The sequence below is a fragment of the Oryctolagus cuniculus genome, chromosome 6, assembly GCF_051225735.1.
Source record: "Oryctolagus cuniculus isolate XC-2025 breed Fujian yellow rabbit chromosome 6, ASM5122573v1, whole genome shotgun sequence".
Taxonomy (NCBI): Eukaryota; Metazoa; Chordata; class Mammalia; order Lagomorpha; family Leporidae; genus Oryctolagus; species Oryctolagus cuniculus.
In genome coordinates this window covers 55,180,412-55,207,594 of record NC_142872.1, presented here as the reverse complement: position 1 = coordinate 55,207,594, position 27,183 = coordinate 55,180,412, and the positions used below count along the sequence as shown (strand labels likewise).

The 27,183-nt window shown below is 37.5% G+C and overlaps 1 protein-coding gene across 10 annotated transcripts in view; it reads right to left on the bottom strand.

Annotated features, from left to right (window-relative positions):
• The window catches only part of TENM2 (teneurin transmembrane protein 2), a 1,297,938-nt gene that overhangs the window by 1,269,907 nt on the left and 848 nt on the right, over positions 1-27,183 (bottom strand). The window lies entirely within an intron of this gene.

Here is a 27,183-nt window from a genome sequence, read left to right as displayed (position 1 = left end):
AACAAATTTAGGACTCCTTGTAGGAGAAACATAAAACACCACGGTGAAATTTTTAAAGGAAGAACCATGAGCTCTAATGAAAGAATAGATTCGCCCACATAGCCATAAAGTGACAGAACAGCCAGCTTTAGTAGAGACCCAAGCAAGAGGTCTTCATTCACCTTTTGAGATACTGAAATTTTGCCAAAGTGTGACACTCTGAATCTTCTCACCTAGCATTAACTTTCTCTTCCACATATCCACAAGGCTGTCCATTAAAATGCCAAACAGGCAGTATCTCTAGGAAAAGGCTTGACTCTTTAAAGATCTAGTTCCTTTGTAAAATTTTACTGCTGTTCTGATACCAACTTGTGGCACGTCCTTTACCTTCTATGGTTCATATCTAAACTGAACAACTAAGAACTACATGCTAAAACTAATAAAAATTCAATTACATTTTGGGATATATTCCAGTGATATCTTTAATACTAACTTCCCCATTCAAAAAGTACAGTAGAAGTCTCTATGAAAAATGCCCTTAATTCAGTTACTTTTCTGGCTGACATTACCAGCAACCTAAAACCAGTATGATGGATGGAAAAAGTTAAAAATATTTCACTCTGTGGTTCCAACATTTCAGAAGTGCAATTGCAAGGAACTAGATTTAAGCTTTAATTAGGAAACGTATATATCACAGGGTTGCTCCTTTCCTGTGATCAGGGCAAAAAAATTTATGTGCAGAAGTTGAAATGCAGAGATCAATAAAAAGCAAGTTTGACAACCCCAAGGCCAAAGAAGCTTTGAGGAATTTGGAGATTAAAAAGATTATCTCCATAAACCTGGGACCATGCCATTTAATTATTCTATCATTGGAGCTACAAAGTAGATACAGAAATCTTTTGCTTAAATATGATTAATTAGACATTTTTAACACTTTATTCCAAAGAGAAAAATGTAATTGCTAGCAAGTCTTTTAATGACATAGTCACTTATTTGTCTGAAACAGTAAATATTTTTATACTTCTAATTATTAAAAAAATAGACAAGAAGCATAGTTCTAAAGAGAAATTAATGAATGGGTCAGAAATAAAAGGTGAACAGCACAAAGCACTAAGAAGTACAAGAAAGAATTTCTCTGTTTCCTTGCTCAGATTAACCACAGGACAGAAGGGAGTAGAGTAGGATAAATGTATTTGTGTGTGTGTGTGTGTGTGCATGCACACCAGGTCAGCTAATCAATAGAAACTATCACAACAGGTAATTCGAGCCTAAAATTTAACTTTCTAGCTTGCATCTCTGTAGAAGGGAATAAATGAGTTGATGCAGAAGCACAATGGAGTTGATCCTCTCACGTTTTCTGGTGGAAGCTCATTTTCTTACAAGTGCTTGATAACCACACACTTGGACAGCCAGGCCTCTGATTCATTTCCGCCTCTCACGTCTCGCTGTGGAGCACAAAGCTGTAAGTGGGACAGCCCACAGGTCCAACACTAAAAGCTTTGTTGTGGGAATCCCTAAAGCATGTTCCTATAAATAGGACTGTCTGCATTCACTCAACTTGTGCACATTGACCCAAATAGGAATGATGCATATGATTCACAAATGTGTACATCAATACATTGTGAACCAAATGGGCAGGCACCAGTCCCAAACCACGCATGCTTCCTTAGAAACATTCTCATTGTTTCTGTCTGCTCCCATCCTAAATGATTTTTGAGACAATGTCCAAAACAAATGACAACTGGGGAAAAAAGGGTTTCAACATGTATGCAAGGAGTTAAGGGATCCCAATACAAACACATCCTACAAATTAACAAGAAAAAGGAAATTCATCCAACAGAAAAAATGAGCTAATTAAAAAAAAACTGCTAATACACAAAGATATTGCAAATAGCAAAACTAGGCACTAACAAATAAAACCCATGTATCAGAGGAAACTTGACTTCCATCCTGGCAAAGAAAAATGATAGCAAAGCCACTTTTGACTCATAACACTAAGGAAAATTTAAGATTGGTCATCTCAGTGCTATTAAGAGTATGAGAAGATAGGCAGATATCCTCATCTATAGCTGGAAGGAATCTGAACTACTGTCACCTTTTCTGGTCTTACTCTGACATTAAAAACTCTGTTCTTAAAATAAAAAAAACTCTATTTATTCTTTTACACAACAATTTCAGGGTTGGGCAGCATCTATGCAATGACAAACAAAGACAGATACACACAAGGATGTTCACACAAGTTTGAACACTGAAAGAAAAAGGTTGTAAGCACAAAAAATGTAAACAATTGAAATGTCCACTGTCAGAGAAGATTATGATATGCACTAAGTATCTTCAATTGAGTTCTTCAGAAACAGAGCCTGGGTTGGAATTCCTAGAAAAATTATTTATTCAAGAGCGGTCCCAGAAAAAAAGGTAGGGAAGCAGGACAGGAAGGAAGGGAGGCCAGTCAGTCATCTCAAACAATATCCTACAGCAAGAATTCTGGCTCAAGTGCACAGGAAAACTGTGAAGATGGCTCTCTAGTCATAGTCAATGTTGTCCCTGGTAGGTCACTGCACCTGCCAATCTTTCATCCTAAAGAGAATGTAAAACAGAGCTAACAACTGGAGCCCAGGCTGTCAGAAAGAAGCAGGTGCTAGCTAAAAGCAATGGACATACATAAAACCACGGGTGCAAAAATGGTGAAGATTCAACCTCATATGTATGTTGTTTTATCGTGCAATACTAAAAAGAATGAATTAGGTAGTGCACATAACTGTACGGTTGACCAGGATATAGAAGTGTGTGGGGGGAACATATTGGAAAATAATGTGAATGATAAGACACCTAATATTGAGGTGGGATGGGGTGGAGCAAGAACTTTATTTATATAAGCCTACAGTGAAGTATGAAATAACATTTATCAAAAAATGGAACATGAAAGGTACCAGGTGATGGTGGAGGAGGGAAGGATGGCCAACAGACTGAACAAAGAGAAAACAGTAGCTTTTCCTTCATTTATTTTCATACTCTGATTTGGCCTGCATGTGTATCACATTCACAAAAGGAATAACAGCAAAAGATAAAAATAGGCTTTATCAAAATTAATTTCTGTAGGCTCTTTTCTCTTAGATTAGAAATGTTCAGGTTAAAATAATTCTTCAGAGTAAGAAGTCTTGTCCTTTTAGCTAGGAGCTGCAAAATGCATTTGGCGTGTATGTATATACCTGTGATCCTGAAACTGACATGCAAGCAGGAGCAATCATTCCAGGCAATAGGGGAATATGGACAAGGAGAATATGTATGAGAAAGCATTTCAGAAATAACGCTCAAAATGCAAGCATCTACATTATTTATAAAACTGAAGGAAATCAGTAGCAGGAGCATGAGTAAATGAATTAAAATACATTAGAATTACATACTCCAAGGCGTTAAATTATATTTTTCAAAAATTTAATTGACTTGAAAAAGTAGTATGATATAAAGTGAGGTAAAAAATGTAATATGTAGGTATGCACAAGTGATGGTTATCACACAAAGGGAAATAAATCAGGTGTCTATACTCCTATATGCACACACATACAACATGCTTAGGAAAAGGCATTGCTCTAGAAGAGTGCTTGCCACGCAAATATGAATAGTGATTAGACGTGGCATGTGAAAATATGGCTGTTTTTATAAGTTGGCTCTTTTTATTTTTCTGTATTATTTCCAGGTAATACCATGATTTAACACTTTTCATCAAGTAAAATCAAATCAAATGGTAAATAACTTACTTGTAAGGAAAAGGACAAACACTTAATTCTAAAAAACTAACTCCTATCTACTTAATCATCTTGAATAATTTATAATGGGCAAAGATATGCACACTCTTTTCTACTGCTGAAACAAACAAATCAAATTCCCTAAGAAGTACCTGATGCGTGGCTTTTTTTATATCTTGACAAAAATCATGTTAAATATACTTGAGTATATCCGACCAGCCCAGCCACACAATATCTGGGATTTGGGTGCACAATTTCAGGGCTTCCAGGATGATTTCAAGGATAAAGTCTGTGGTGGGGAACAGACCAAAAGCTGCAATCACTTTAGGAAAGCAAAGTCTAGTCTAATCTCAAGAGACTGTGGTTAGGTCCTCTCTGTCTATGAATTCCTACCACACCTAAGGATGTTGGCAGTTAGAGCAAGCATGTGTACTCACTGTGAGTAAGATATCAATAGAGTCAGAAATGAGTAAAATCTCACGTTTCAAAAAGCTAAGATCATCAGAAACAAAACATGTGTCAAAAGTTCAGAATAGCATACATTACCCCTGGCAAGGGATTGTCTTCTTTTCTGCACCATTGGAAGCCATGTTTTAAAGAGTCCAAGATGGTAGAAACAGAGTATTCTATAATTCTTATTAAATATCAACAATGGTTCTAAAGAAAAGCTCTGCAGATTTTTCTTCAAAAGCCAGAATTCCCTTAACAGACTAACAAAACACACCCAGGTGGTGAATCTTTGCACTTTCTGACATCCCTGACTCTCAACAGACCATTTCCAAAATTCAAAAAAGCATCTCGAGAATTTGTAAACATTCATTATGGAGGAAATAGTAAAAGACTCAATGGAAGCAAGTGCTTGCTGGAATCCATACTGCATTGTTGTGTGAATATTGCCTTGGAAACAGTGAAGCAGCAAAGAGATTCACGGATTTTTAATTGCAGGGAGAAAAAAAGCCCTTTCCAGATACTTTTGTTTAAAAAACTACTTCCTTGTTTTATGTTTCTTAATGACTTGCATTGCAGATGTCTTATCGACCTTTTGAAATTTACTTATTTATTTATCCTGACTCAGTACTCCAATCATCTTAAGAAAAGAGCTGGAAAGAAAGGTCAGTTCAAAGGTAAGGCCTGAGTGAATAGTAGAGTTAGACTGAATTATTTTTATTTAATGTTAAAGTACATCTGATAGGCTTCCTTCTCAAGTTTCTTTTCTACAAGCTTGCTGAACAGTTGAAGAAAAGCTATTCTTTGACATTCAACCATGCAAAGAAAGCCTTTTTAACCCCGTGGATTATACGGTCTAAAATGCACACATGCTGTAATCTGGAAAACTATTTATAGTCCCTCCATATATCAAGTTTTATTTCACTACTCACAAATCCAATCACATCAAAATAATAAGCCAGGAATTTATTCATATAAATTAAAGAGCATTTACCATCTCAGATTTTAAACACAAAGATCTCCAAAAAGTCATCCCAATGGACCTAGCTAATGTAACATGAATTTACAGAATATGCCTTTTGCTTTTTTCCAACTGTGTTTGTGTGTGTGTGTGTGTGTGTGTCTGAAACAAAAATGTACTATGTTATATAACACTGGCACAAATAAACAACTTTCATAAGTGACAGTTTCTCGACAGACTGTAAAGTGACTCTCTATTGATGAAAATGATGAGCTAGCTTAAGGGAACTACAGTCGAGTTTACCTAAAACATGGCTTTTACAACAGACCAAAAACATAAAGTGAACTTTGATTTTGTAAGATATAATGCAGTTTCATATTTCCCAAAGAGATGCAGAAAGAAGCATTCTCTTTATCAGTAAAAACTCAGATCAAATGTTTTCTCCAAAAATATTTCAGTGACTAAGTTTTAAATCAACTTTCAATTCATCAAACTTGATCTATCTTAATGGGAAAGTGCAGCGCTGCGAATTACCCATGATGTTGGGAAATCCAGAAGTTGTTTTAATTGGTTTTGAATGAAAGCATTATTCTGCATTTCTAATCATGTTTCTACCCCTAAGGCTAATATTAAAAATGAATTACAATTCCTGAGCAAAGGAATTGACTTGGAATCATGGCTGGGATTAACATTTTGCTACAGATAATCCACAAACTGGAGAATCCAAAAGCCTATAACGCAGAGTGGAGTGTATTTTCTAAGTAAGAAGCTAAAATGCTCATTAGACACACTCCATGTGAATAATGAACCATCTGAAAAGAGTACATGTGTTATGTAAAGCATTTTACATTCCACTGTACAATGAGTTCCTCTTCCAAGATCATCAGTTTAAGTACTTAGTCACTAAATTTTATTCTACTTCCAGAAACGAGACACATGCAACGCTGTTAACTTTCTCTGCAGTTACACCTATCTTTATCCTGAGGTTCTAATTTTAAGAATGAAAGAAGCTGCACTTTACCGATGGACAACAAACGGTGACTGTCAAGCAAAAACACACACTACAGTGTAAAGTAAACTTGACATTGCGGTCACAATAAATTAACTTAATGCTATAGGACAGAAGCTTGTCATTTGTACCATGAAGTGGTTTCAACTAAAACTTCAAATATTAATGAGAGAATCTAAACTGACCTATTCGCTGACAATTAAGCAACTCTGATTTTGAGCACCAGAAATCATTTGCATAATTGAAATACCCTTCCCCCCTTGAATATAATTATTCAAATTACAGTTTAAACCGAAAAGAATACTCAATAAGAGGTTTTTATTTGTAGGGACATTTTAATAAGGTGATAGGTATCTTAATAAGTGTTCTTGGGTGAAGACACCTGGATTATTAAGCAGCAATTCTGCTGTATCCTATATTAATTCATAGCAAGATTTTATCACGTCTGTTTAATTTATTGGAGACTTGAAGTACTTGGTGTCACTTGCATGGTTTAAAGTAAACCAATTTAAACAAAAGATGAAATAAATGGTAAGTTTTGAAGATTTGAGTTTTGCAGATATTTTTCTTTTAGCTTAACAATAATTCACCACAAGTACAAATCAGAGAGATCTGCATGAAATTAACTTCAAAGCAGCTTTGCAAATGAGTCCTAGAGGGTTTTATGAAAAAATGTCATCAAGCACAAAGAATTTTAAATAGATTAATTGTACTGGATTTTTTAATGTAGAGAAATCTTAAATTAAGGAGAAAAAAATCTGTATCGCAGTAAAATGACCTCGTGGGTATATAATACTCCCCAAGAGGAGTACTACACCTAGAATAATTAAAATACATTATTATTATTCATTGACCAGTAACAAATTTTGAGTGGGTATAATTTATTTTACTCCAGGATGCTTTAATACATGGGCAGCTGTAAATTTTGTCAAAATGAACCTTTCAAATACAATGTTAATTTTCTGTTTTTAAACTAGAGTTAACGGACAATTCAAGATCAGTGATCAGTTTCATTTAGGCAAGCTTCTAGATATTTTTTCAAGTTATTTCACTTCTTCAGGCACAAATTTCCCCCTTTAGGGGGCAGAACTAAATATTCTCCTAAGTGATTTACAGCTCTGAAATGACTGCTTTTCCAGTGATATTTCTCTGAAAAAGAACATTTTTCCCCTAGTTCTTTTTCATATCAACTATACAGTCTGCCCAAAAATATCCCTTGTCATTTTCCTGTTACAGGAAGGGTAAAATATTATTGTACATAATAGAATCAGAGTTTGATATAAGTACAAAAAGAATTTTCACATGATATGAATTAAATCAACTCAAGCAAGTGAGTTTTCTATAAGTGACTTACTGAACAGGTAAAGGCTACAGCAGCAGAAAGTAACATAGAATGAACATCTGAAAACACCAAAGAGGTGTGTGTGTGTGTGTATGATATATATATATATATACATACATACATACATATATAATATACACACATATATAGGGGAGAGGGAGAGAGAGGGAGAGCAAGCTAAAAGGGTATTCAAATTTCAGCTGTCAACAAACCTGTATCATCTGATTTGCTGTATAAAATGATCTTTCCTATGGATATGTTATGATTTCTTTTCATTCAATGGGATATTCTCATGATTAACAAGGAAAGCAAGATTTGAAAGAAACTGCGACAGAATGAATTTTGCAGAATGCTACGGAAAAGCCTAAAATATGATCAAATCTAATACTAAAGGATTATATAAGAGAAATAAACATTTAACCTGTCTTTGTTATTACTATTTTTTTAAAATTCCTATTTGGATAGGTTTTTGACAATGCTCTTTTCATGCAGTTAAGTAGAATGGCAGGTGTTCATACATGCCATAAAACCTCACCTAACCCTGTTAAGTCCACAAAGAAATTAAGATTTCTTGATTTTAGTTTATAGATACATTTCATGGCCTACAGAGTAAACAAATCAAGATTCAACATTCAAGATTGTTCCCTGCAGCCTTGAGAATAAGAAACATGAAATGTGAGTGCCATGAGAATGATTCTTCCATAAACTCTAACAAGAACAGTTCAGGCTACTTTTATTATGAGGAGGTAATTTACTTTCTATTTCCAAACTTTAATACTTTTAACCAAGACTTACACACAAAGGCAATGAGGACACTTCCCCATTTAAAGCTTACACCTGTGGTAAGTAATAGAGTAGCAAAATGTTATGTATTGGAGTGGAATTCACATTTTGAGATTCGATGATTTTTACAGCCCTTGTCTCTACTGTTGAGGAATTGTTTTTTCCTTTTTGTTGAACTTTTTACTTAGTGTAGTAATTTATACTTATACTAAGTATAATTTATACTTAGTGAGTATAAAGTAAACTGAAAGTAGATCATTGTAAAAATTAAGAGAGGGAATAAGAGAGGAAGGAGGAGGAAGGGTGGGAGCAAGGGTGGCAGCGAGGGTAAAGTAAGAAATATCACCATGCTAATAAATTTGTATATATTAAATATATGAAATTTGTTTATGTTACATAAAAAAATAAAAAATATCTTACACTAATAAACAATAAATTTCAGAGCCTCGCCTTCAATCTAGAGTGTTTTTATTTAGAAATGTTCTAATTCCTGGATGTTGGAAGAATTCTGAGGTAGATTTGTATAAGCCTATACTTCCATGACAAAATTTTGATACCATGACAAATCAGTCAATCAACTAGCCAACCAGGCAATTTATTGACTAAATGAATGCACTGTCATTATTGCATCATTCAAGATGGAAATGCAGGGGCCGGGCATTGTGACACAGCAGGTTGAGCCACCACTTGCAATTAAGGCATCCCATACGGATGCTGGTTCTGGTCCTCGCTGCACCATTTCTGATCCAGCTCCCTTTTGATGTGCCTGGGAAAGCAATAGAAGATGGCTTGTCTCCCCTGGACCCCTGCATCCATGTAGGAGACCTGAATGAAGCTCCTCGCTGTGATCTGGTCCAACCCCCTCGCTGTTGTGGCCATTTGAGGAGTGTACCAGCAGATGGAAGCTCTTTCTCTCTCTTTCTGTCTTTCCCCCTCTCTGTAACGCTGCCTTTCAAATAAAATAAATAAATCATTTTTTTAAAAAAAATGGAAACTCTGAAAAAGAAGACACTAAATTTTTTAAAAAACACAAAACCAACAACTTATTTTCCTCAAAATTTCTACTGGTCAGAAAGCTTTTATATAAATGAATTAGAAACTCTTTGATAGCAGAAAGACAGAAACAGAGACAGGGAGAAATCTCATTCACTATTTCATTCCTCAAATGCACTGTGACCAGGTGTGGCCTGGAGCCAAAAACAGGAGCCAGGAACTCAATCCAGGTCTCTCATGTGGGTGGCAGGAACTCAACTTTCTGAGCCAAGGATAATTAAAAAAATTTTTTTTTTTGCAATCATAGTACTTCTATGCTTAAAATTCTGCAATAAATTCTGATTTCATCAGTAACAAAACCTTACAAAGAATCCCATCATGCCCTACAGGGCTCCTCACGACTGGTCTCTAATTCCCAGATTTCGGCATGCACCAATCTCTTTTTCCCTTGACTCCATGTTAACACATCTTGGATAGGCTCTATTATGCCCACATTTCATTTGTATTCTTACCTCAGGGCCTTTGCACTTATTATTCCTGTTTGCTGAAAGACTCCAACATCTCTCCCTCCAAGTGCCTAATTTTTTTCTTATTACTGAGGTCTCAGCTCACTTAAGTGTTCTGAGAAGAATTTTTGTCCGCCCTGTCTAAATTAACTGGTACACACAACGAGCAGATGTGTACTTCTGTATATACTCTCTCCTTTGTCGTCTAAGTCCTCATCATTTTCTGAAATCATCTTCATCCTTTACTTATTACCTATTTTTGGTTTATCTCATCTCTCTAAACCATAAACTACATGCCTGTTTACGCTACCGCAGTGCAGAGATTGGTGCCTGGTACTCAGCATAAGCTGAATAAGTGTTCACTGAATGAATTGGGGATGAAATGAATGATCAGAGTCCAACAATTTCCAGTACTCTCACTCACAGCTGTTGTGTTCCAGAGCAAATAAATGGGGGCACCTGCTCTTTCCAAAATCTCACGCTGTCCCTGGCCCCAGCACCTGTGCACGCGATAGCTGAGTTAGCTTCCTTTTTCCCTTCCTTCTCTCTGCTTCCATTTTTGGCCTTGTTCATTGAGACTCATTTTGTATATTTCAGCCAAACACAAAAAGCCATCCATTTATGTTGAATCCACGGTATTCTCTCCATACAAAGTGTGCTAGGTGCAGTTCTGAGTGGGCCCTGTGGGACAATGGTCAGTGGTCATGTTCTGGACTCTGGGGACTGGGACTCTATCTCCATTCCATCAGTTGAATTGTAATTAAATTCCATCACATCTCCTTCTTTGAAAACAATGAAGTCAGTATCAGAACCTCATCAGAGCTCTGGAAAAGTAGGAGACATGAGAGTGCTTAGACCATCTGACAAATACATATCCTCTGTTCTTCTCTTGTTAACTGTTATGTACAAGCCCAAACATCTCATACCGAAGTGATTTCCTTTATGTCCACTTCCTACAACTGGCAAGTCTTTGACAATGTGGTAGGGCGGATTTTTCTCTCACTCATTTTCTAACTAGAGGTGTGGGCATGATTCTTGAAACATCATAGTTTTCTATCTGCATTTCCCAAGTAACTCCAAGAGAAGCTAGTTTGACAGGGCCAGAAATACCCAAGTGGAGAGAAGGGGGAATGAACTGTATATGAATAAGGATTCATAAAGCATGCTGGTCTGTGTTGCAAAAAAAAAAAAAAATCACTGTACAAGTGGCTGGGGAAGGAGTAACCAGTCCAACTTGCCTCCACAGATCAGAGGAAAGCACAGTTCAAATTCCTACCTAAGCCTCATTCTTTAAATAATCTCAGCCCCATCTCAGAAAGAAACTATCTATTTTCCTATAAAACCAAGAGCTAACATTATAAATATTGCTTCATATTAGTACAAAATCTTCCTTTGGTTCACATTGTCAATAATCCATAAACTTAAAATCACAAAGCAAGTCAAACCCAAAAACATGCATGAGCTCAGAAAAATGAGCACAGGTTTTGTCGCACTGTCTTGTTACCACTGAAAACCATGTATCAAATAAGGGCTGGCACACTTTCTCTGTAATGGGCCAGATGGTAAATCTTTTAGTCTTGTGGGTTGCACCAATCAGTACTGCTGCAGTAGTGCAAAAGTAGCCATGAAAACATGGGATGGAATGGACATATTTGTATGCCAATAAAACTTTATTTATGGACATAGACATTTTAATTGTATATCACTGTAGTGTGATATACATACTATTACTCTTATGAATTTTTCTTAGCTGTTTGAAAACAAAAACAATTCTTGACTTAAAGTCACATAAAAACAGACATGAAGTCAAATATTGTCCACAGGCCATAGTTTGTCACCCTCTACATTATTAGTTCTTTTCCTAACTTCTAGGAAAACATGCAAAACAGTAATAGTGGATTTTTTCATACTGAAAAGACTTTTTCACTTGAAATTTCTATGAAACAAGTACTACAGCAATTCTTTTAGCTAATGTGAGGCACAAAAGTTATTCAGCATATTTTCTTACTTAGCATTTGATAAACAACTAATTCAAGGACTCTATTAATCCAAATTTTTGCTAACACTTATTGTTCAATGCCGGAATCTGTCCACTAGTCTTATTTATGATAACTCTTCATTTATAAATGGCTCACAAAACACAATGATGCAATTACATTATATATTAATGAAACCATCATAGTTCATTTTAACAATCATTATTTTTAAAAAAATGTGGGGGCTGTCACCTAAGAGGCTAACATCCCATGCAGGTACCAGTTCATGTCCTTGCTGCTCCACTTTTGATCTAGTTCCTTGCTAAAACACCTGGGAAAGCAGCAGAGGGTGGCCCAAGTTCTTGGGCCCCTACACCATGTGGGAGATGTGGAAGAAGCTCCTTCCTCCCGTCTTTGGTCTGACCTCACTCTGGATGTTGTGGCCATATGAAGAATGAACCAATGAATTGAAGATTTTTCTCTTTGTTTTTCCCTATCTCTCGCTGTAAATGTCTTTCAAATAAATAAAAATAACAAATCATTAACAAAAAATGTGGCCTATTCTGCCTTTGCCCCCAAAGGAAAAGAAATTCATGCTCCTTTCCCTCAAATGATATTTATCGAGCACATACTATGTAGGTACAGGATGACGGGAAATACAGCAACTTCTCTGGCATTTGTACAAGAATCCTCCATCTCTTTTTTTGTGCATTCACAAATAAGTGTCTGAAACAGTTAAATCAAAAATGTCATCATTATTTTGACAAGGCTTGGAAGAAATGCAACCACCTTCACTCAAAGATCAATACGACCCCCGGTTTTCAAGACCCACAGTTCTCCAAGGAATGCTACAAATTGACAGAACTGTCTCTTAGCGCTTGATTTGACATGAGATACCCGGAAAGACACGTAGACCCCACGGTGAAGAGCCTCATCTCAAACAGTTCCATATTGGCCAGAAAGCACAGTGGCTCAAGAAGGCAAGCTACATCTTCCCAAGTCAATTGTGAATTACTCTGTCTAAATTGGCTCCACAGCTGTGATTTTCTGTTCCTAGAGTACTCTCCAAATAACTGGTTGTGGGGAAAACAGAAAAGCCTGCTTTTCCCCCAAACACACACCTTTTGGCCATCTGCCACCCCAGTGAAAAAAGGACATGCAGATCTAAATAGGAACACTTCTGGGACTCTATCAGAAAAATGGTCCATTAAGAGCTGGGTACTGGGCTGCTGTCAGGCACGCAGGCACATCACTTCTTCCCGGTCTGCAGACCTGCGGAGTAGATCTCTTAAATCCACTTGGCTCAGAGGAAGCCTGAAGTAGATAGTGCCCCATAAACAAGAATCAGGGAATCTGTGCCAAACTTTCCTTCTGTTTCTTTTTAAAGGTAATCAAGCAACTCTATCAAAGGGAAATAGAGGAAAAGCTAAGATGATCACCTGCAATAGCGGCCCCTTTTCGTGAGTGTGAAGGAAATTCACAATCTGGCGGTGGACAGAAGCTACAGTGAATTTCATCAGCTTTGCGATAGCTGATACTCGGCTTTTATCTAATCAACTGCATGTAGCTAGGGAGTTAAGAGATTTGGAAGTGAATGACAAACCTAGATGAAGGTTGATATTTCAGGGTTCAAAGGTTACCTGGGCAGGAAGGATATGCACATATATCTCATGTATATATGCACACAAATATACACATGCACATATGCGGAGAGAGGGAGAGAACAGTGAACAGTGAAAAAAGACCAACTTTCACACTTGCATGTTACACATGGACACAGAGAAAAGGAGAGAAAACACCGAGAACAAATCTGTGATCTATGCAAAACTGATTCCTGTCCTTCCAATCCATCTGAAGTGTATATCCTTTGAGCCTGGATGACTAGATAATTCCTGCATTACTATTTTCCACAGATACCCTCTGAGATTGTGTCGGTCATTTAATCTGTGGGTTAAATGAGACACCTTGATCACCGGGCACACCTTGAAGCCAGCAACTGTCCTGACAACACTTGTGGCTTCACAGAGAGTTCACCAGGTTGGCATTGACTTATATTACTGCATTCTAAACAGGAATTAATAAAATGATTTACTCTTCTCTCCCCCCCCCCCCCCAGCCCCCATCTCTCTCCTGTTTCCCCCATGAGTCATGGTTGGCCATCTACAAGAACAAAATATCTAACTGAGGAAAACTGTCTTCCAACCGCAGCATCTGTCTCCCTGGCAAGCTCCACTGACAGTTGGGTCCTGGCTCTGGAACCGTTCAAGAAGCTCTTGCGGGCTGAGCTATTAGTGGGCTCTCTTCCTCCTAGGTGCTGCTTCCCACTGATTCCTCCCCATCTGAAAGATGGATGTGTATATATTTATCCTTCCGAGAATCTGCTATTGTGCAAATATCTCCAATTGAGACCCCCGTGGGAGGGCGCACATGACACAGGAGCACTTGCATTCCTTTTCTTGCAAAATATCCATAAAATAGCTTGGCGGTTCCCAAGGGTCTGCTTCCTCGTATTATGTAAGCAGCTTCTCCTTCAGAAGGCAAAGGGAGGCTGCAAGACACAGAAATAAAAATGCCCACAGCTCTCGAAGGCAATTTCAAAATAGCAAGTTGCTTAAATACCAAGGAAGGCACCTGGTTCCTCTCCAAATCTAAAGAAAGGCCGCTGTCCTTTCAGAAATGGTCCTGAGAAGGGCCAGCAGGGAGAAGGTGAGGGCGGTGATCAGGAAGGGGGCCCAGAGAGGTTGTGGACCACACCCAAGACTGGCCCTGCACAACCCAGTGAGTCTGTCCTTTCCGAAATTCTACAAAAAGTCCTTCGCTGGAGAAGTGTCACGTTTTGTTTTTGGAAAACTGCTTAAGATGGAGGCATATTTTCAGAGGAATGATGTTCCAGTAACAGCACATCTGTCTTGCTCTAATTCGCAGCCCAAAATACTTCTGTCAGGCTCTCCTTTCCGTTCTTAAAAACGTATTCCCAATTCCACTTGTGTCAAACAATGACTCAACCCCTAGACCCCCCGGAGGCTTCTGATTCTTAAAAGAATTAGAAAAGATCTCCCGTTATTATTAGATTCCATTTTAGATTGAGAAGAAAGCGGAAAGTAGGCAAGATAGGCAGGCCTTTATGTGGCTTGAGATGCTTTTGAAATGCGCCTCATTCAAAAGCTGGAAAAGCATGGAGAACCTTCAAAATTTGAAATAAAACATCCACTGGACCAATTATTTGTAACCCTCTCATTGAAAGTAAAAATAATTTAGACTCTCCCAAAAGACCTCAAGGCATTTAAGAGAATCTAAGGAGCTTGGTACATTTAATATTTTCTAAGAATAAACACAGAGAAAAAGATTAAGCTTTCAAAGATCTCACTTATGTAAGTCTGACAACAACAAAAAATACACAGTGGAAAAGATTAATCTTAAACAAAACTCAGAAGAGAGGCTTTTGCAGCAAACTATTCCTCTGGCTAGATCTCTCTGGTTTACAATAGAAGTAGAACTCCGACCTGTGATCGGTCCTTCTTAGGGTCTCCCTCGAGAACTGAGGTTGTTAAGTAACAATGTCATTATCTTTTATCTGTAGCATGATTTATTTATAATCTGAAATCCCCTTTTCCATTCTAGAGTTGAATGTTCTCCCAAATAGTCAGAAAAAATAACATCGGAATATGAAACAAATATTTATTTCACCATGCTTTTCCCAGAAAGCTCTGAAGGGTACCCCCAATAAAAACAGGGCTACGCATCCTGTTATCAACATGTAAGATGTTTTGCCAAGTTCAAAGATCATATTTAGGGCTAAAGCAACATTGAACTTGAATAAGTTGGAGGCCATGCCTAAAGCTGGTGTCTTTTCAAATAAAAGACAAGACTTACTAATAGTTCCATTTGTTTTCCATTAAAAATCGACTCATTGTATTCACAGCAATCCGCATGCCAGTATGTGAGCCTGCTTGGACAAAGCACTTGCTTTGTGTGTATCAGATGCAAAATTTACTTAAATTCCAGATAATTGCAAGTGCATCTGCGAGGCTTTGTCACTGGTCTATATGAACATTTCCACAGTGTATACAAAGAGCAATTATCTAACAACTCAAGAAAAAGAAACAGTCATTTCTGCAAATTATAGCTAGCTCCTTTATCAAGGAATAAGTTTGTGCTAAAGAATACAACCCCAAAACACTTTTTAAAATAAAATGCATTCACTCACACCACATATATTATCTACACAGAACAAAAAAGGGAGCTTTTTCAACTGTTAAATTACTAGGTCTGAAACAAGGATAACTGCAATTTCAAATAAAAATCATCTCACAAAACGTTGAAGTTCCCTCCTGGAGGAAAAAAAAAATCACAAATACCGACTTAAACCAATTTGATGCTCTGTTCTGTGCTGATTCGTTCTGAGGCTGAACTGTTTCAGGGGTAACAACTTAGCCTATTTATCACCAGCTTCTAGCTTCCTACTTTGACATCCAAGTTCAGAGAATCGAGAACACGAAGGAAAGCCAAAGCAAGTAAAGGTTTGGGAGGAAAACTACTTGAGGAATCAAAAGTCTTAATTACAACTTCCCACTCTGTGCATTAAATAGTCGATTCCAGGCAGGCCCCAGCTTCTCTGGCTGGACCATGTGGTCAATATTTCTTTTTGTTTCTTTCCCTGCTTCACTCTTTCCTTTGTATTTCCTTTATTCTCTTTCTTTTTTTTTTTTTTTAACTTTGTGCACGATCCCATTTCAACTGTCACAATCAACACGACCAGCCTTCCTTCAAAGCCCAGTTCAATTTCCCGACTTTTAGACCTCATGCCAACTAAACAACATCAACGGCTCTCCGCTTCAAGGGCCTAATAGAGCAGATCCATTCTTTTTAACAAATTCTCAAAGCCCTTCCATGATGACAACAGTGGTATCCTTAGAACAGACGGAAAGCTATTTAATACAGGACTAAAAACTTTTTGCTACCTTTCGCCTATTTGAAATCTGTCAGTTCAGCGGACATTTACTTCCTATTTCACCTTCATTTAAATATCTTCATTATCATTTTGTAAAACATATTATGTTACTGGCCAGAGCTATTAGTCAGTAAAAAAAAAATCTCCATAGTCCCTAAACTGGAGAACCATCATTATCATTAATATTTCATGGAACTGCATTAAATGAGACAATATTCAATATTTAACTACCTAATCCTACAGTAATTTATATTAGAAAATACCAACCAAGTGAGAATTCAGGCAGTTAGATTATTTTATTGGATGAACCTTTGTCATTATTAATAACACTTCAGTATCTCATATTTTTTCAGCACAAAATGTAACATCCAAGGACTGAAAGTGATTTTGTTTCTAATTAATTCTCAAAATCCTTGGGCGACAGTGATGGAAGGATAAACATACTAATTTAGAATTGGAAAGTTAAAAGCTAGCCCTCAGATGCACAAATTTTGCTGGAGACGTGGATTACTGGTGTGGGCCCTACACCTTAACAGGTTTACTAAGAATTTAACAAGAACACCTGTTCAAACCTCAGAAAAGTTTAACTGTGGGAAAAAAAAAGAAATACATTTTTATTTATTGAAACTGCCACAATGACATTCACTCCTAACTTATAAACAGATTTATAAAATTTGTTGGATACATTATACAGATAGATCTGACAGATCCTGTGATTAATTTGCTATAGGTAATTACTTGACCATCCAGGTCGTTTCTTCCTGTACTTTAAACAAACCTCTTTTACCTTTCTTCAGACCATTTATGAATTTTGTAGATTTACACATAGGAAGCATCAGCCAGTTCTGGTTGAATTATCTTTAACTCTTAGAATGAGCAGAGTTCAAAGAGATAACATTTGAATATGACTCTTGCTGATAGTATAAAGAATCTATAAAACAAACATATTTGAGATTGGTGTGTAATAAAAGCAAGAGCATTGGGCTCAATACCTTTATAATAAGGAATGTATTCCAATCCATTTTTGGTAAGAGAGAAGTTCTCATTGCTATTAACCTTTCATGTTCATACCCTGAGGAACCTACCATGGTCATTATCTATATAAGAAATAATTGTTAGGTATTTGCTGAGGGCTTTTGTTTATGTGTTTTGTTGATGGTCCTTCCCCTATTTTGAGAGAAATTTATTATTTATATCTTGCATGAAGTAAAAATCTTTGTTTCCCATTATAGGATAGGAAGAAGCAAAATTCCAAATTTCCAAGACTTCCAGTAAAAAAAGATGTGGATGGGGCAGACATTTAGCATAGCAGTTAAGTTACCTCCTGGGAGACCCACTTCACATATGAGAATGTCAGAATTCCATCCCCACTACACTCTTGATTCCAGCTTCTTGCTAATGAGCACCCCGGGAAGCAGCAGGTGATGACTCAAGCAGTTGGGTCCCTGCCATCCATGTGGGAGACCTGAGTTGAGTTCCCGGCTCCTGGCTTCAGCTTAATCCAGCTCCAGCTATTGTGGGTGTTTGGAGTGTGAAACAAGGGAAGGGAGACCTGTCCTTATGTCTCTGTCTCTGTGTCTGCTTCTGACTTTCTGCCTCTCAAAGGAATAGACATTTGCAAAGGGTATGGACACTATGACAGAACGAGACAATGCCAACAAGAGGAATGCGCAAGTCCAGATCTTTGAATGGAGAGCCAGAAACCCATGAAAACAAGGAGAGCTGAGTTTCTTCCAGACATGGTATATAGAGCCAGGCTGACAGAACAGGTGGTACTAAGGACAAGAGTAGCATCCAGGATGCATGGTGCGGAGGGCTCCAGGTGAGCCCCTGTACTCAAGGGCAAAAGATGTTCCAGGTTACACATCTTTCCTGGTGATTCTGCCATGCTCAACAGCCTTCTAGCAAGTTCCCTTTCTACATCTGTTGGCCAATATTAGTGTCTTCGAAAGTCTGAGAACATGAGCAAATCCCTGAATCAAGAATAATTCAAATTGTGCTTTTATTCTGTGTTGTTAACTCTTTAAAATAAATACTGTGAGAAATAAAATTCTCCTATCACAAAGACTTTACATCCAGAAGGACCCCAGAAGCCATAGATAAATGATGTCATAAATCCCTAGACATTCTTACACCCAACAGAAAAAGAGCCAACAGTCAAAGTTTAAATGAGGAATGTATCAGCAAAGACTCCTTTTGCTTTTTTAAGCCATTGCTTCCCTGATGCAGATTGACAAGGAACAGAAGATGGAAAAGAAATTTTGATGGTTTAGCTATGATTTGCTGGAAATGAGATATGCACATCTTGAAAATCACAGACGAAATGAGCATAAATCAAGAGCGTGACCGTTGGTAGCAAAAGTCAGAGCTGACTGCCCGAAGTCCAGGAAGCTATTACCAGGGCTTGTGAAAAGGGTCAGTGCCTCCAAGCACTCTTTCTTTGCCATCCACTTTCAGAGCTATTCACTTGATACTTTTCAAGAATATTACCCTTCCCACAAATGATGGATCAAAGATGAATTTAAGAGCGCAGACACATTTTGAAAAGTGAATCCCAGTAAATCCCAGAACCTACATATTTCCCACATGCTTTCAAGTTCAAAAGGAAAAAATTCCTTTTGAGAATATCTGTTGCTCATGACATTTTGGGAATACTGGTGATTTCCGTTTTTTCCCAATTTCTAACACTTTTGAAGAACCTCTTTTTTTAAAAAAAAATCATACATTAATTCACTGTTCATGAAAAACGTAAATTAACAGCTAAGCAGCATTGAGTTGTTTCTCCATTCACTGATTAGGCCACAGGCATGGTCTAAAAATGACCAGAATCAGAATTTGTCCTTACTCTGAAACTCAGATGTTAACAATTTGACTCCTCCTGGCAGGGGATACACAGCTTAATACTGCCCCTCTGGCTTTACTCTTGACTTAAACATGTCTGTTATTACATATCTGAATAAAAAAAAAAGGAAGGAAGGAAGGAAGAAAGCAAGCAAGCTAGCTGAGAGTTATATCCTTGACCTTGCCTAAAGCTATGCTTTTCTCAGAGTAAATACACTTGGAGTCACAGGGCAATGCAGTTCGCATACACAACAAAAAATGACAACTACGAAGCTTCTGTAATTAAAATAGGATTTTGCACATACACACATGATGATATTGTTGCCTACAAAGAGAATATTCTAGACCACAGACCAATCATCCACATCCACATACATCCCTCCAACTGTGAACGACTCTGTGTACACCCCATGGGGGCTTAATAAACACTTATGAATTGACTGACAAGAGAAAAACCAAGAAATGACAACCTTCAGGGTAGCTATAACACAATTTTAACTTGAAAATTGCCCACGAATAGACTTCACAATCTATGGGAACATACACAAATCATATAAAAGAACTGGTGCCCCTCATATACCTAGAGTGGCCTTAGGGAATAGCTTAGTGAAAAATCACTGTCATAGGAAAGGAGAGCTCAGGCTATTTACTGTTTGGCTTCTCCAATGAATCCAGCTGAGAGCAACTCCTATTCTGTAATAAAAGTTCTTAGAGAATAACTTCAAATACAGGTTAGCATAAATATAAAAAACTTGTTTACTTCTAATATTTCCTTGATAAGTCTACAAGTATGAAACTGCCTCCCTTTCAATTCATCTGCAGAGGTAATAAAACCTACTCTACAATGCTTAAATAATTTCTCCAGCTGACATTTCACCCAAAAAAATAGAAATTAGCAATAAATCATAATTTATTAAGTGTCTGCTCTAAATGACACATTTTTGGTGTGCTGTGATGCTTAAAACATTCCATTCAGTCTTTTCTTAAAGAAAGGTTTCCAATATCTCAAGTTCAACAGTGTTTTGTTTTCCTTCCTGATACTCAGGTACATTTTTCAGCCTTGGGGGTGTGAATGGGGTGGACATAAAAACTGGGTCCCCCAGGACCTGGAATTACATAAGACGATGCTTGTGTGAACAGTGCAGGCTTCCCACATCTTTATGACAATGAGGCTATGCTCATTACTATCCATTTTGAATGGCAGCTTCTAGACTGTTAATTTTCCAAAAATGTATGATGAGAGCAAATGGGGGAAAAAAAAAACACAAAAACACAAGATAAGCCACGCTCAAAATTGATTCCATTAAACTGAGAGGGAGTAATAACTAAGGGGAGGAAAGCATTTCTGATATTGGTGAGGAATTTTTTTTTAAAGGGAAAAAACTGAAGACCAAACTACAAGTCTAGGCAGGTCAGTCTTTAGCATTAGAAGCCAAATACAAAATCCACTTAAATTCATTGCGTTTGTCATGCTGTCTTAGCCTTTGCTCATTGGAGTTACCAGTAATGATCAATAAAACTTCACAAACATGAGACCAGCATGGTGTCATAGCCAGTTAAGCCATCATTTGTGACACTGGCATCTCACTTTGGAGTCCTGGATACTTCTCTTCTGACCCAGCTCCCCGCTAATGTACCTGGGAAAACAGCGGATAATGGCTCAGTATATGGACTCCTGCCATCCCCTTGGGAAACCCTGTTGGAGTTTCCGGCTAGGGCTTGGAAGTGACCCAGCCCTAGCCCTTGAGACCATTTGGGGAGTTAACTGGTAGATGGAAGATACCAGTGTTTCTCCTCTCTCTATTACTCTGCTTTTCCAATAAATAAATACATCTAAAAAAATGTAACTTTGCAAACATTACCTTGCACTCAACTTATCCTTCAGGCCTACCTTACTCCATCCCATTCTACCACCCTTCCACTCCTCTACCCAAAAGCATAGCCTAGGGGTAGGCTAGGTTGTTGATACTGTTGGACAATTTGAGTTGATTTTCCAACACAGCCCTAGGAGCATCTACATCATGATATGTTTGACAGTGTCCAGAACCTTACATTTCTTCCATTGCACCACTGGCTTAGGAAAAACACCTGATAATTTTCTGCCTTTTTCCAGATTTCCCAGTGTCAAGCCAAACACATCCCACTGTTTTAGGTGAATATCTTCAATTTTTAGATCATCAACTTAATACAAGGAGAGAGGATACATTTTTTCCCCTTGTTTTCTTGGCAGCCTCCTCTACACTTTGAGAAGTAATGATTGATCAATTTTCTGCACTCATCCACAGCCCTTTCTGTGGCCACATGTAAATTTGCCAACGGATAATTAAGCACCAGACACATCCAATAAATATAATAAATAAATTAGATTTTTTTCCTCTTGGTAATTGGTTTCATCTGACTGAGTCTGATTATGTGTGGAGATATATATAAACAGGATTAGAGAGGAGAACAACTGGATTCTGGGTCACACAAACTGTAGAGCCCTACACACTGTGAAGTGTTTTTATAAAAATTATATTATCATTCTTAGGGTTAAAATACTGAAAAACTGTTTGTGCCTTCTTACGAAGTTTCATTGAGCTTAGAAATGAAATTGGTAGTACGATCAACACTGTAAGGAAATGGTAGCCAACTAGAGAACTAATTTCTCTCTCTATTCTCTTTCCACTTAGTCACAACCCCTTCTCTCAGGCTGCCATTAAATCCATGCCATTAGCACCAAACTTTCCCTTAGGTCTCCACCAGGAACCCGGAATACAGATGAACTGGGTGTGTTCGGGTGAAAGCAAGTGCATGTGCGTAGACACAATTACTAATCAGGCAGATTTTAAAATGAACTAAAACGAAATCACCTTTCTAATAGACTCTAGACACAAAGAACAAAGCTTTATTTTCTGTTTTTAAGAAAGGCACCTCCTCTCTTCCCATTGACTTGCTTACGCATCCTTTCAGCTGCAAATGACTCACTGTACCTGGTCTGTCTGGGGAATCCAAAAACAGCTTATTGAAGGAATGAAAAACACTGAAATCTACACTCTTGAAGCTTTAATTTGCCTGTGTTTCTTCTAAGCAATTTCCACTGAAATGTGTAGTACATAATCATATAATCTCACTTTCGAAATAGTGCTGAAAAATTACATTTAAAACAGGAACGTCTGTTGCGATGAGTTCCCCAAGAATAAACAGGATTTTATTTATGTAGATATTTATTGTTTTGTTTAGTAACATGTATGGACATAGACACATGTATGCACATGCCATCATGATTGGTCAGTTCCATTCTTAGAAATAATCTAGAAACCTCTGTTGACTATTTCTAACATTTACATTATTTAAAAAAATTCTTTCAAATAAATCAACCAGCTGATACCATTTTCTGCACTTGCTATTTTATGAAATTTTTTTAACCTCTGCCTACATCATTTCTACCTAGTAGTATACTTCTTTTCTCTACGTACACTTGATTTCTCCAACTAAAGTAGGAGTGATGGCAAACACAGCACCAACAAGCAACAGTAAAAATAGAATTGAACTATAAAGCTTTTTCTGAAGAATTGTCTATGGAATCGCTCTCTTCAAAGACTCAGAATTAGTAAATTGTGATTAGTATCAATTTCATCTTCATCGAATGAGTTATATTCATTCCCCAGCTTTAGTTCTTGCCTCCTATCAGGGAAATTTAGGATTGAGGAGCATGGGTAAACAAAAGAAATGACTTATTTTTTCAAAATGAACTGATAAATTCTGTTTTACAATGCACATAGCTTCCTTTGGCAGAACTTGAAAATCAGTACTTTGCAGAGGTCCTATTATCAGAAAGGGATTATTCACAGTTCCTGGTATTTTCAAACATAGCTTCAGCTTGCCTCAGTCATCAGAGCAATAAAAGAAACTGTCTTTTGGAATCTTGAGTTTCAAACTTTTGCTGATCAGCCTCACATTCTAGCTATCATAAACTCATGGAACGATGCAAACAATGAGCTGATAAACCTAACTTTCCAGTAATGTTCCCAAAACCTGTGGCAGAGCTAAATGAGAAAGGGAGGAGAGCACTGGGCAGCCTGCACAGGTCACATAACCAAGGGAGCCAGCTTCAAGTCATGGGAAGGCTAAACTTAGAAGGAACTGCCTCCACTCTCCCCATGAGACACCCTGGCAGTCTCCCTACCACAGATACTGTGGCAGTAATCACACCATGTTGGCAAGACGAAAGGTGCAGTCAACTGTCCCATCAGGGTCAAAGAACAATCTGTACTGTTCAGGAGAAAAAAAAAATCTCTACTGGGAAAAATAGACTTTACTTTCACATATTACCAGCATTACAGTATGAATTTCAATTTGAATTTCTCTTTACTCAACTCATACGAAAAGAGTTAAAACACCTGCTTTCTTTTCACTCAGTTCTTCTGAAAAGCATATAACCGTACTTTTCCTTGATAATTCTTTTCAACTAAAAGGCTCATAATCCTATCTTTAGGGAAAATGGACCAATGAAATTCGTTAGGCAAAAATGAAGGAACTGTATTTGCAAGTGATATAGTGAAGGTGTTGCACTTGTCATTAAAGATTCATAGAAAGGATGTAACAATTCGAGTTCAGAATCACAATTTAGTATGCAATATATTAAATAGACTGGGGCGGCAAGAAACATGCATTTTAGGAAAAACACTTTATACCTCTTTAATCTTTTGGAAATACGAGTAGGGCCAGATATATCATTCCTCCGTAACACACTCAGCACAGTTGAAATAATTATGTTAAGTACCAGTTTATCATTCCTAGGTAAAGAAAACAACCCAAAATAATAAAAAGCATGTTATTGATAGAATATCTTAATAAAAATGTGAATATTTCTTTTGTAAAGCAAAATAGAAGTCAGAAGTACAAAGAAGACTTTGACAAAGCTACTCTTTCCTCTCACCACACAGGACTCTTATAAAATCACTGTAGGCTTTAAAACAATGCAGGTGGGGTATTAACTAAATAGGAAAATCTTGCTATGTCCCTATTCAAAGATGTGTATTCTTCCTCCCCAAAAATCAAGTCTTGCAAAGCTCTCTGAATGCTGTGAGTCTGCTGTGTGCATTAGAAGGGTGTCTCTCGTAGTGAGTACAACAGGGCTAGTACAAGCAGCAGTTCAAAGAATTAAACTGTTGCTTCACACCATGTCCTGAGGAGGAAACCTAGGCTTCTCCTATAGTCCTGCTTGAGGAGAGAAACTTGACACTAAGTTTTGCCTCTTAAAATCTGACATTAAGATTGAGCTCTCAAGTGGGGAGGACTAAAAAGGCCCTTGGAAATGACCTTGGCTCTATTTCACCAGCAATCACTTCCCACAATCAGTCTGTACAGATAAGAAGACAATTTTTAAAAAGCCAACCAATACAGGTTTTCCTTAAAAAACACTCTAGGTGCTCAAAGTCCCTTTCACTTATGCCAAGAAAAAAAAGTAACTAATTTTTAAAATTATTGAATAGCTCTAGGATAATAAACACAGAGAAAACTCATACACACAGAGAAAAACTCTCTCCTACCAAAATGAAAATAGGAACTCTAGCAATACAGCCAAATGTGATCTGTCAAGTTCCACTAATCAACACCTGTCTTTTGACAAAGCTTTATCTCCAGGAAGAAGTTGCCTTATCCCCACAGGGTCCAAGGCCATGCTTTTCCAAATGCTGAAACTCAACATGAACAGCAATAGAAAGTATCCTATCTAATTTAACAACAATCCTACGAAGGGGAAGATATTATTTTAATACATCAACCTGAAATCAACACTGGGCACAGAAAGTTAAAGGCAGCTTAGTTAAGATTTAATGAAAATCTTAACAATGATAATAATCACACCAACAAGCCACAGTTATGAAACGACACAGACTCATGAAAGAGTAATACAAGATTAGTTAATTGAATGGTAATCTAACCTGACATTATACCCAAGACGTACATGTGTTTAATCTTTTCATACAAATTCCCAGAGCTTTTCTGAAGTTGCCAGGAAACTAGAAGAAGAAAGAGGGGTGGGTGGGTAAAAACATCAAGCTCAGCAGGAAAGAAAATGTTCTTTAAATCAATGTACTCTTGGTCTTCCCATCGAGTGAAGACAGAAACAGAAGCTCATTTGGATGTTTCATAAATAAATTCATGCTTTGAATATATTACATAACAATTAGAAACCCTGTCCCCTTGGCCCCGAAAGGTAAGTCCTGCGCCCGATCAGATATCTTGTCCAGGCCATATACATGGACTATGCCAGAGTGAGAAGGCAGCTGCTCAGCATGGGGAATGCTGCTTTCCGGTTTGGGTCCTAGAATAATGGAACCAGGGTGCCATGAATGCCTTGAGTCTCTAGGATCCAAGTTTACTGTAGTAATTCATTTTTCCTGAGTGCCCAGACAAATCAGTGTTTCATCCCAAGATAACTGTAACCCTGATGAATGGAAGTTGGATTCCCCACCCCTTCAACCTGACCAAAACAATAAATCGAAGAGTCTAGGGACTTGTTTCAAATGGTCATACTACCATCTCAAGGGACTCATGCACAGGCTGAGCTTTCCTTCCAAAATAAAATGTCTACTTCCTATCAGCACACTACAAAGGAACAGCCAACCTTTCCATCTCATGACTCCCATCCGTAGCTTTAAGAAAGGCTTTTGTCAACACTGGGGACCTAGAACAGGTGGATTTTCATGGTATCTTAGAGTAGGTTTTCTCACGTATGAAAGAGGGTTTGACTAGTTGAGTTAATTGACAGTTTTTTTTTATTCTTCAGTCCTGAACAGCCTCTATTGTTTTATGCAGTTCTTCCAGCATCAGCTAAGTTTATATTAAAACAAAGTTGAACAGTATTATTGGAAACACAACCTGTACACACAGATAATTGGCTACTAGCAGACAGAGCCTTCCTTAAATAGTACTTTCCTTTTGTAAAATGTGCAAACCTCAGAGTATTTCTGAACTGGATACCCTCACCTGAGTTCAGAGTTCAAAGCTCCTCGGAATGATAATCCTTATGCTGAAACCACAACCTGCTGAACCAAATTGTAAGAGGAGTCCCCATTCCTACATTTAAGCTGCCATTATATGAGTTCATTTTTCCATGGCTTAGCAGAAATTTTACAACTGTAAACTGATTTCTTTCTAAATTGCTGATTTGCCTTTACTGACTGGCCCTTCAGTTTTTCCACTGAACTGGAACTGAAAACTTAGGGGGAGGGGAGAACAAGTAAAACAAAAGAAACATAGGAACAACTAAGAACCATCCAAAGAACTTAAACCATATGAATGCATTAAAGGACTACTGTATATTAATTTTTAAATAATATTTAAAACAGGTTCTGGCAACAACAGTTACAGAGTGAGTTCTATTTTTAAAGGAAGAGTTAGAGTTCAATTTGCATGCATTATGCTGGCTATTTTAAATAATTTTATTCCATGTGTATCACAGAAACTACCCTCCCCCACCCCCAATTGACAACATGCTACTTCAAGTAAGATCTAAGAGAGAGCTGGTTTGGGGTCAGAAATTGCTTTACATGTCTCACAGTTTTGAATAAAAGAATACCAGCAACCTCCCTCTTCTCCATAGCCTTAAATTTATTATTAAGTAAATTTAGCATTAGCTCAGTCACTGGAGAATAGGGCAG